The sequence below is a fragment of the Amblyomma americanum genome, chromosome 3, assembly GCF_052857255.1.
Source record: "Amblyomma americanum isolate KBUSLIRL-KWMA chromosome 3, ASM5285725v1, whole genome shotgun sequence".
Lineage (NCBI taxonomy): Eukaryota > Metazoa > Arthropoda > Arachnida > Ixodida > Ixodidae > Amblyomma > Amblyomma americanum.
Genome location: NC_135499.1, coordinates 72,050,362 through 72,061,756, shown reverse-complemented (window position 1 = coordinate 72,061,756; position 11,395 = coordinate 72,050,362). Strand labels below are relative to the sequence as shown.

General features: G+C 44.2%; 1 protein-coding gene across 1 annotated transcript in view; it reads left to right on the top strand.

The window, feature by feature from the left end:
* The first annotated feature begins 4,992 nt into the window (after positions 1-4,992).
* Positions 4,993-11,395, top strand: part of LOC144123056 (alkaline phosphatase, tissue-nonspecific isozyme-like) — a 75,709-nt gene continuing 69,306 nt past the window's right edge. Inside the window, exon 1 of the mRNA XM_077655969.1 lies at positions 4,993-5,053. The gene's annotated coding sequence lies outside the window, so the exon portion shown is untranslated. The remainder of the gene's footprint in view (positions 5,054-11,395) is intronic.

Genomic DNA, 11,395 nt, shown 5'->3' with positions numbered 1-11,395 from the left:
TGTCTGGCAACTGTGCCACAAGAAGGCGCCACACCACTAGTTACCTGCGGCTCAAGACCTTGGATAGAGACATGCATGGTCAAACCAAGAAGGCGGTGGGCTTGACGTCGGCGAGAAGACCATTTTTATTGAGGAAGTCGCACCAATAATCGTTGAACGGACGTCGGCCACGTAGGAGCCGGCGTAGTGAGTGGCTCTTCCTTTTCTGAGCGACGGGCATAGGAATCACGCACACTATGGGAACCCGTACCCAGACGTCTGCAAAACCCAGTAGCAGATTCATATTCTGGAAATATCTGCGGTGAAACGCCAAAGCTACCAAGCCACCAAGGCGGGTAATTTTTCAGTTCGTTATCCCCCTCAGAAACAAGGTTACTGCCTAAGCGCAAAATTAAGAAGAGCGAAATCTGCTGTTCAGATATTGTTAATCGGAACACATCGAACTTCAAGAGCCCAGCGCACACACTGATCAAATTTCGGACCACACAGACCAGTGCTCCAAAATCGCAAACGGTAACAGGTGTCAGGCGAAAATAAGCCACTCAGAACCAAGAAGCACCCAGTGACAGAAGCTACAGCATATATTACGTCCACTATATTACATGCAGTGCGGCAAGGAATACTAATAGTTGCCATCTAAAACTGTATATTTTAAAAGGTATGCCGTATCATGAGATTTTTCCCGATATGTCTTATGGGTGGAGTGGCAGTCAGATGAAAACAAACGCTACAGCTGCTTCGCAAAGTGTTGGACAGTGATGCGCTCACATATTATGTTTAGCTCCTCCGGTGCCATATCGCAGTGCTTTTAAAACAATCACTTCAGTGCTCGATCTCTGAATGCAGCGTAGAAGGGAATCTTTTCCCCTCACCCCCTTCTGCTCAGTCTGATGAGGCGTCAGTAACTGAGAGGGTTACAGTGGCGCCACAGAAAATAATTTCACCAATAGTTAGACCGTTTTCTCAGAACTCTTGAGGAACTCCGCAAAAGAGGTTTCGTTTCTGCATTGCCAATATAATTTACTGGTGAGACATTCAGTTGCTATCAGCAGGGCAATATGCGGCGGATATGCATAGCCGGCGCTCTGTGGAGCACGGTTGCTGGCTATACGAACGACAAGTATTATACCATGGATTGACGTGTCTAGGCTTTAGAGCACATGCTGAATATATGCGCTGTTGGGAAGTTTGAGAAACAAGCAACCGCAGTCAACTGTATCGGATGTATTTCGTAGTCGCGCGTCGTTGCTCTTGCCACAAGAACTTAGCGCACATGCGCAAAGGGCTCGCGATACTGCAGCGGCGTCGAAGAAGCGACAACTCTCTTTGAGCGGCGATTCATCTCAACCTCTTATATCTGCAGCTATGAAATATTCTTCACTGGAAAATACGAAGAGGAAATCTCAGCCACTAACTTCAGCCACTGTGTAGGCGACAAGCCGGCAATGTGGCCGGCAAACCGCTTGCCAACGCGGGGGACCAGCCGCAAGAGGGACTTCAGTGGCGCCCCTACAGGCAGCGCTCAAGGAGTATAGAGGCGCTATTCCAGGCGCCGACGCAGTCTGTCTCCCTGTCTGAACGGTTGTAGCGCCAGGGTCTTCAAGCTCCTCGCCCATGAACGTCTATTGCCTGCTGGCTTTTGCAGCAGTACCAAGGCCTTGTCGTTCACTGTTCATGAGTACCAAAAGTTTCACGAGCTTCCTCTCGCGGCACCGTCGGTTCACCCAGTAATCAGCTCTAATGTTAACGGCCCCTGTGGGGCAGAAAGAATAAAAAAACTGCTAAGACGCAAACGTCAAAAGGTGTGTGTAGTTGTGTTAAGAAATTTAAGCGTATTTGTGAAAGCGTACAACGTGCGACCAGCGAACACTGGCGGTGGACAAAACCAGACGTAACTTCCAATTGTGGGCTCTAGTCATGTCACGTCCATTCAGCCAACGTTTTTAGGTAGGGTCAGTTAGAAAAGGGCGACGCCGCGCCAGGGAGCGAAGCGGGCTCACGCGATCGCCGACTAAGCGGTGGCGCTGCGGTGGCTTTGCGGTGGCTTTGCGGTGTCGCGCGCGCTGCCTTGGTACTCCCTGCAGGATGAGCGTCCGCAGACGGTGGCTCGCGTGCGTGGAAAGTATTTCAGGAATGCTGACGCAGTTTTTGTACTGATCGCTTTTGGATTACCGAAACAGGAAGGTTTAGTAGCATTTATAACTACAATATCACCCGCGCACAATAAAGACGCTTTGGAAAACAGCGGCTGATACGCACATTAAATGCGCATTCAGTAGAATACACTGCTTTAAAACGCCAAATATTTACTTGAACAAGCTATTAAAACTGACATTTTTAATATGTTTCAATCTTTACATATCAAAGCTTTGAGGGTTACTGAACCAAATTCAGCAATGGCCGCGAAATTAAAAAGGACAACAGAAATGGGCCTCCACTAAAAAAAATACCTTTTCTGTAAATTAGTTGCAGGGAATCGATTCTCGGCGAACTGGTCGAAATCAGCTGACTCCAAGTATTTAAGAATACACATCTATGAGCGATTCTAACTCATATAACGTATTCCGATACGGTTATTATTTCCTTAAACGCTTTTAGGGCTGCTTGGCTTGATTCAAGAAATGCACACGCGAGAGCATGGGCGAAGGAAGCACAAAAGATTAAGAAGCATGTGCGAAAACTAGCGCCTTATGTCTGAAGGTCTCTTTTTTATCATTTTTGAGAGGAACTTTTCCCTTACGCCCTTTTATTATCAGGCTCTTAAAAATCACGGTTTTCTTTTTTGCAAGATGGGAATACTGAGGAAACGGATTTCTAGGCGGCCTTTGAGTTTTAAACACCGCAAGAAAGCTCGCCCTTACTTCTTTGCTGTGCCAGTTTCAGGGATGCGATAAAGTAAGGAAATATCGTGCTCTGTCAGTAAAGCTTGAAAGGTCGTTGTTCGGGCTTTTTTAACCGTAGCAGCATGCATGCCAGGGCAAGTATGTGTCATTAGCCACTTAGAAGCGGCCAAAAGGGCTTCTGTGTGTCAGATTTTGTATTGAACGAGGCCATTTTACGAAGTAAATGGGAGTTTGCGCTCAGGCCAAGCATGCCGAATTAAGTAGGCGTTAGAATTAGTTGTGGACATGTCAATCCGCCTGTCTTTTATTCCTTTGTGCAACTGTTTAAAGAAGCCAAGGAAAACTATCATTAATACGGCTCCTTTCTGCTTTAGGTGAGCAGTAAGGGGCCGCCACTTCGCAAAATTTCGTGCTGCAACTGCTTCTTCAGCCGCAGTTTATGTGTTCGAGGCTGAGTGTAAGAGTTGTTGAGCATCACATCGTCAGTAAGGCAAGGAAGATAAGCATTAACGGTCAACAAAAATGCATTCTGCAGACGGTTGACAAAGCGGACCTATCAATGGTTTCGCATTAAATGAAGCGACACCGTGTACTCACAGGTGTGCATGAAGCAGCTGTATCGGCAAGGACAATAACACCCATGCCGCTTTAACATGGACGCTCTGGAAATAGTTGATACTGTGGCCTTTACATGCAGGAGTGAAAATTTCTGCAATGTTTGCAGTCTTGCAATGTCAGGCTCATTATGAGGACTAAAAGGAAACTTAGTACTCGCAAAGCTTTGGCTCCTACGGGGAGATTGTTGCTTCGCGGACTGGATTTAGAAATAAAGTTCTTTCATTCACGATATATTCTGATATATTTAAGATATATTTCAAGACCCTATTAATGATGTCTGTCATGAAATGCAGTAACTTGCCCTAGCTTCCGATTAAATATTTTTTCCGTTGGATTGAAATGGTTATCCGTCAAGAACCGCTATAGGCAGGTGCTGAGAGAAGAGCCGTTATAGCGACAAGATAAATTACGTTGATAAAATTTGCCACTGATACCTGTCGAAAAACCCTAGTTCTCACGATGACAACACACTCAAAATTTAGCCTTCAGGTTTTTCAAACATGTCACGTTTATTTCACCACGCTGTCTTCGTACAAAAGAAATGAAAGGTGTAGAGGTACCTGTGAAGAAACCCGCTTTCAACGTTTCCGGCAACTGCTTTGCCTAAGTCTTGTGCCCATCCTTGCTGCAGCGGAGTTTCAGCCCTTGGCATTGCCTTGGGGTGTGCGCTTATGCAGTTCACGGCAATTCGAGTTGTCCATGACCCTCTTGCGGTTCAGAGTACCACAAACAAATCTCTATTTGCGCCGATCGGGGTTCCCTCTATCGAACTTTTGTGAAGCATGTGGCGGAATTGAATCATTTGATCATTTTCTCCTCTTCTGTCAGCGGTTTGCTTCTCTGCGAAGTGTTTATCTGGAGGCTCCCCTCGCTCGGATAGGACTTCCTCTTCCTCTTCCGGTTCTTTTTTCGTTTGGTGCAAACGCCAGGGAATATGTCCTAAATTCAGTGGGTCATTATCTGCATAAATTCATCGTTGCGAGAGGGAGACTACAGTGCTATAATTTAAATAATGTTTATCTTGAACACAAAATTCAAGGCACCATGGCCAGTCCCCCAATATGGGTGGGTGCCACTCCAACAGAGGTCAACCACAAACCCGCCAGCATGCGCATTACCCTCGCATCAACGGAAGATGAAAACATGAAAAGAGTACCTTGGCCAATACCCTCGCGTGGGTATGTGCCAGATATACTGAGGTAAAGAAAAAGACGAAGAAGAAGAAGCGCCAAAAGATTGGCATTGGTTCCAATTTGTGTGATTCTCCATGATTACGTAATTGCAGCTGGCAGGTGATTTCCTGACTCTTTTAAAATTCTTCGAACCCTTCTTTTTTCACGAAAATCCTGTCTGTTACTTTACTCTAAATATTTTGTCGTTTTTCAATGATATATTTTTCAAAATTCATGCTCGGCGCCTAAATAATGTAGTAATATCCTATGGAAACTTGCTTAATTATGCCACTACACCTTGACCAATCCCTGCATGTGGGTATGTGGCATGTTTTAAGAGGAAGAAAAAGAAGAAGGGGGAAGAAGAAGACGACGACGACGTTTGTTCTTTCCTTGGTCCCTCTTGTGCTTCTGCTATGGGTGAGCTGGGAATGCTTTTATTTGATCACATGTGTGCGACTGCGATGAGTAGTGTTAATGCCATTCCCCGTGTTCTGCAATTTAAATATATGGGGATGATACAAGGCCCCCGCTGACCGGTTCCGCGGATATCATCCCTTCGCAGGCAGTCTTGCTTTGTGTAATCACGCAAAACGAGCTGAGTTGAGAAAAGAGCCAGTTCTGGGTGATCGCACACGTGTTTTTTGTAGCAGCCTCTTCAAAGCTTCATTGTAACTAATAATCTTCAGCGTCAAAAGCGATAGCGATCATGAAAATTAGTGAGTCAGTGCGAGCAGGCTACTACGCGTTCTTCAGAATTTCGCTCTGGATACTTTGACGTACGGTGTGGAGTGCGAGTTTAACGTACCTGAGGGCGCATGGATGGCGGGAAGCACCATAGTGTGTACCCCCGGATTAATAAAAGCGATTAATTGTGATCACGTCGCCACCATCACGGCGGCGCCGACTGAGAAGTTGTGTGCGTCAATACACATACGTTTTAATCACACTTTTTTTGTGAATAACGCCATTAGCAGTGCGTCGGCTGTTTTAAGCCTCCTAAGGAAGCGTATGACAATGAAATAACCACGCCTTGCACGAATAATAGCATTGTTTTTACAATAAGCCTCGGCAGCCCTTCACTATCTCTTCAATGCTTGGAATATAATGCACGGATTCACAAGGCTGTATCAGTTGTAGCGGTCGTCTAGAGGACAGCACGCCCGGCTCCCACACAACATGACAATGGTTGCACTCCCACCACGACCGCGGAAATATTAAGGCGAAAGCCTTTAAGGGCTAATGCTCGCGTGCGTCCGTCCGTCCGTACGTCCGTCTGTCCGTTACGCTCTTCAACTCGATAAGAAAAAAAAATCTTTGTGCCGATGGGATTCAAACCACCATCCTTCCGATCCGCAGTCGATATCGCTAACGACTGCGCTGCTTCCTGCCAACGCATGTGTAGTTCTCATTGTCTAGGACGCTGGAGAGTGCCTACCAAACGCTCTCCAGTGTATCCAGCATTTAAGATTCACAAACAATTGTGTACTTAAATAACATCGTAACCGCATATTAGTGACACAAGCAGCAACACCGCGCTAAAGGATTTCTCCTCACCGCACTGTAGGTCAAGGAAGTGCCTATGAATTTGTTTTAGTTTTCTCACCTGTTGTACGTTTAGGTCGCTCGCTTTTGACGAAAATTGCACAGTAAATGAAAATATCTTCACATCTAACGGTTAACCCTTCTACGTAAGTTTAGTCTCCAGAAGGACTAATGTTTGTGACAATGCAGTTCGTCCCAGAAATGAAACAAAATCGCTTAGAATGTGACGTAGACTAATATGAGACAGTACACGGGTCTTCTGTATTTCAACACAGTTTACATGCGGCCGCCGTGGCCTTGATTAGATGCCGCGACCTTAGGCTCAAGACCCGAATGCGTGGATGTATCGTCAAAGGGGGCCTTTGAGACATCATTTTTCTCCCTAAGGGCCCAAGGTGGGGAATAACATGAGGGGGAAGAAAAAACAATGTGATCACATAGCAATGAAGTCAGGCGAACATGCATTGTGGCAGGACATTGAAAAAGTGCGAAAAGAACATGCAGCTGTGCTTCTTAAAACTGTGCAAAAGACACGGACGCAGACAGAAGAGACGCACACAGCACTGACTTCCAGCTACGTGTATTCTTAAAATTTACAGGAATATGGACACATGGCTTAATGCGCGAGAGTTGGCAAACAGATACAATGCGTCAGGAGCCATCAAGCATGTGTATATAGCTTACATGTAAATTTCAAGGATAAATGTAGTTGGAAGTCAGCGCTGTGTGTGTCCGTTTTGCCTGCGTCCACGTCTATTGCGCTCTTTTAAGAAGCATAAACCTCCAACTTGCCCGAAAGTCTACCCTTGTGAGATGCATAGGTACACTGTGGCCATCCGGCGATACAGTGAGATCAAAATGGGTGCACATAATAAAAATAAGAATGCAACAAGTAACCCGGAAAAAATAATGCTAAATAAGGAGTGCGTGCGGCTGCTGTGCATCAGTAGTAGGCAATGTGCGTTAATTGTGGCTATTGACAAATATGGTTTCGTAGTAGTTATTTAAATTTGTTCGGAACGCGCACACTTGCTACGGGCACTCCCAGCTGATTCCATTTTTCTATTGCTGATGGCAATAAAATTTATGGAAGGCATCAGTGTGGCCACGTAAACGCTGCAGGCTTAAACTTAAGACTAGGCGATGTTCGTTGGGTGGTAGTAGGAGTGCGTTGTGTAATTAAGGGAAATTGAAATATATTTTAAGGAGAAGACAAATCTGGGCAATTTTATTTTGGAACAATAGCTGCGGTATGTAGAGTAATTTTATGCCTTAAACACTGGTGCTGCGGTCGTAAGGCGATGTTATATTACGGTTGTAATGCGTCATAAGATAAGTCTGGTGCGGGTTCTAATTGTGCGAGGCATATTCCATTTTTGTGCGAATGAAGTTTCAACTATGTTTAGCATATGCTCAGACCATGAAAGTTTGCTAGTAATTGTTACTCCTAAATACCTGTACGAATCTACCTCGGTTAAAGCTACTCAGATTAGAGAATAGAGATAATTTAGGTTATTGAGTTTGCGGGATACTGCCATGAAGTTGCATTTAACGTCATCAACCACCGGGTGCAGCAGTTTGTTATTCCGTTGAGGTCATCGTGAAGGTGGGTTAGATGGCTGCTAGATGATATGCAACGATAAAAAATGCAGTCGTCTGCAAACAGGCGAACTGACGATAATATTTTGCATGAAAGGTGGTTGATATATACCAAGAAAAGAAGATGGCCAAGCACGAAGCCTTGAGGAAGACTCGAAATCACGCGAGTTGCTAAGAATGGCGGTTATCAATAGCAGTGCTTTAGAATGGTTGAAAAGAAAGCATTTGATTCAACATAAAATATGTGGGTCTACACTAATGCTCGAAAGTTTATCACGAGGTGACCATGGGGAACGGGATCAAATGCTTTAGAAAAGTAGAGAAAATGATATGTGTTTGAAAGCCCGAGTCAAGGTCAAGGTGAACTTCTTGTGAATTCGAATAGCTGGATTTCGCATGAAAGTCCTCCACGGAAACCACGTTGGTTCGAAAAGAATAGGAAGTTGTGATACTGTGATGCAAGGAGGGGGAAGGAGAAACAGGAGGAAGAAGAGGAAAGACAGGAAGGTTAATTTGCTAATTTTTAAAAATTCTTCGAGCTCTCTTTTTTCAACAAAATGCTGTCTGTTATTTTACTGTAAATATTCTTGTGTCAATTTTATTGATAAATTTCTCAAATTTCACGCTTGGCGCTAAAATTTTGTCGTAATTTCCTATGTAAATTTTCTTGTTTACGCCATGACACTCTGGCCACTCCCCCCATGTGGGTACGTGCCATCCTTTAAGAGGAAAAAGAAGGTTAGCCAGAAGAATATTCGGTTTGCTATCCTTCACGGTGGGAAAGGGGTGAGCAGATAAAAATGGAAGAGATAAGAGAGTCGCTATGAAAAGTCAGCGTTCGTTAAAGTCACAGCCTATAGAACGCTTACAATTATCGGTAAATCATGACTGGAAATTATGTTAACACTTTTGTGAATATGTTGTCAGGACCAGGACTGCTCTAATCTTACAGGTTGGCTATCAAATTGGCTATGCCTTCGGATGTGATCGCGACCGGCTGCATTTGAGAGAAATTTAAACTGGGCTTGAAGAGGACTTCGGAAGACGGCTCGTGAGGAAATAATGAGGCAAAGTATGAGCTCTTGACTTCAGCGCGCTTGTTACCTGGTACCTGCGAGCCATCAGGATTTATCAATGTAATGTGTGGTAAAATGCTGTTCGGGGTAAATAAGCTCCAAACGTTTTGCGGCTTGTTCAGGAAATAGACAACAGGTCCTGGTGGAATAACTTTTTGAGCACCTTAATATGTTCGTGTATTCATGCAATGCCCGAAAATTGGGGGACCATTTTTGCAGAAAATTTTCTTGGCTTCTCCAAAAATACGTTTCTTTCTCCTAGCTATCTTTCTCAGTCAGTTAGAAAACTATGACCTGCTGCAATGCCCTGCAATTTGTACCGAAGGAGCATATTTATCAATGAGATTCAGATTTTTATGTTTCATAAGAACCACTATTGCTGAACTGTTGTTGACTAGCTCATGGACTAAAATATTGCAGATATATACGTCAAGTTCGGCATTTCTTTGGTTAAAATTGGCTTTATTGTAGTTCGTGATGTGTTTTGTTTGGGGTTTAGGGTTTCGTAACGCAATTGTAAGGTAGAATAAGAGAATGGTATGGAACACTTACGCCGTTAGTGCTCTGGAAAGATTTCATTAACCCGAGACTCGACAATAAGATCAAATAAAAAATATTAGATCCCCGGATTGGGACAGTGAGCATTTTGTGCTATTGAACGTAAGAACTGGATCGATAAAGCTTTTTGCTAGGAAAATTTACCAGTGAAATTTCACAATCTGTATTGGGGAGATTGAAGTGGCCTGTCAAGTAGTAGTACGACCAAGGAAAGCGAGGTGGCAGTTTTAAAATGATAGAATAAAGTTTATCACTGAAAGTATCGTCACAGTCAGGTGCGCGGTTGCAGAAAGGAGTTATAGCGAGCTCGCTGGGAGTGAAATATTCCTGCAAAGAATTTCGTGAAGGCTTTTTAAGGTAATGCACTGGTAAATTAGTCTGGTTTTATGAATACCAAGACCCCTTCCCCTTGACGCCCCACACGGTAAATCCTATGAATGGTGTTGTGGCGTGAGAAGTTCCTGGTCATCAATCTATGGAAAGAGCCATGATAGAGTTATTCGAGTGATGACAGTATTATTGTCTCTAAGAAACGCTTCCTCAGTTTCCTTTCCACACATGCAACACATACGAACGTTTGATAACAAGGCAGACACTGTGCGAAAATATTGTGCTTTTCACGAGCAACGACTGGGTAGAGGTGGATCAGAAGGCATAAGAACAGGTGCACATTTTGATGGCTGCGATAATCCTATGACTGAATCAGACTCAGCTCTGTAGATTAAATGTTTATTAGCTATGAGTAGTTTATCATATCGGAGCTTAAGTTTCGGTTCTGTCTGGGATGCGCACAAGTAAATCATTTTCCTGGCTGGACACACTAAAGCATAGAATTGTTCTCGAACTTAAAAATACGTTTCCTTCAGTTCGGTTGATGCAACAGGAATTTTGGCTTTCTGTTTGGAACGCTGTAACTATAAATTAGTCGGACGATTCTTAATGCTTCACAACGACCCAGCCTGTGTGCCCTTTCGATGTCATCAGATGACATAGGGATTTTTAGTTTCTCTGGTAAACAGGTGACAATATATGTTTCAGAATGAGCCAACGTTCCATTGTTAGTATCTGCGGTTGTAAATAAAAGCAAATTATATCTGCGTAATCGCTTTTCTGCATCATCGAACTTTTCTGTATGCGCTCTGATTTAACATATAAGGTTTGCAACATCGTCGTTTAGGCTTAGACGTATGTTAAACTCTGCCGTTAGAACCTTTTCCACAGTTTTTTGCAAAGCGTTGGAGCGTGAAGAAAAACCATTGGCTATGCTTTCTGTGTTATATTGAGCTGCATGGATTAATGCAAATTGCCTTAGTTTTTTGCCTTGGGATGATTCGAGGCGCGATAGATTTAACTCACTGGGGCACGAAACCCGGAGCATTAAAGGATTGCTTGTCAGGGCACAAGTGGCACTTGCGAAATGATTAACCTAGAAGAGAGAACCGAATTTGTGATCATGTTTTTTGTGATGGCGTGCCCAAACTGTCCTCAGAGCGGCGGCGCCTGAGGCAGTAGTGGCGAATTGCCCGCGCAGGAGATGGCATCTGGTTGCTTGACGAAGAAACTGGTTATATAGAAAAGGATGGTGGAAAGCCTCCGTCCGTCGGTACGCTGTCGCTTGTCAAATGCGGCGCTTGTCCCGGCTGATTAAGTTGAGGCAGCAGTGACTCTTCAGAATTGTGCTTGGTTGAGGGTACAGCGATGAACGGCAGTGGGACTACGTGGAAGAGCAAAGCCAAAATTGTGAACATGTTCCTCGCAGTGGCGTGCCCTCTTCCTCATAGTGTACTCATATTGAGGAAAAGTAGAGTGTGCGAAATTTGCCGCTGCTCCATGTGCGCCGTGGGAATGGGTGAAAAATCTCGTAGTTTTCCGTTTCTTCAGGCCTTAACTTGTCTTTTCAGGCAGCAGTTAAAAATAATGGTGGGGAATGTAGTTTAGGGCAGATTATGCATTTTTCTTTCAAAAGTTCTGGAAATGACAGAAG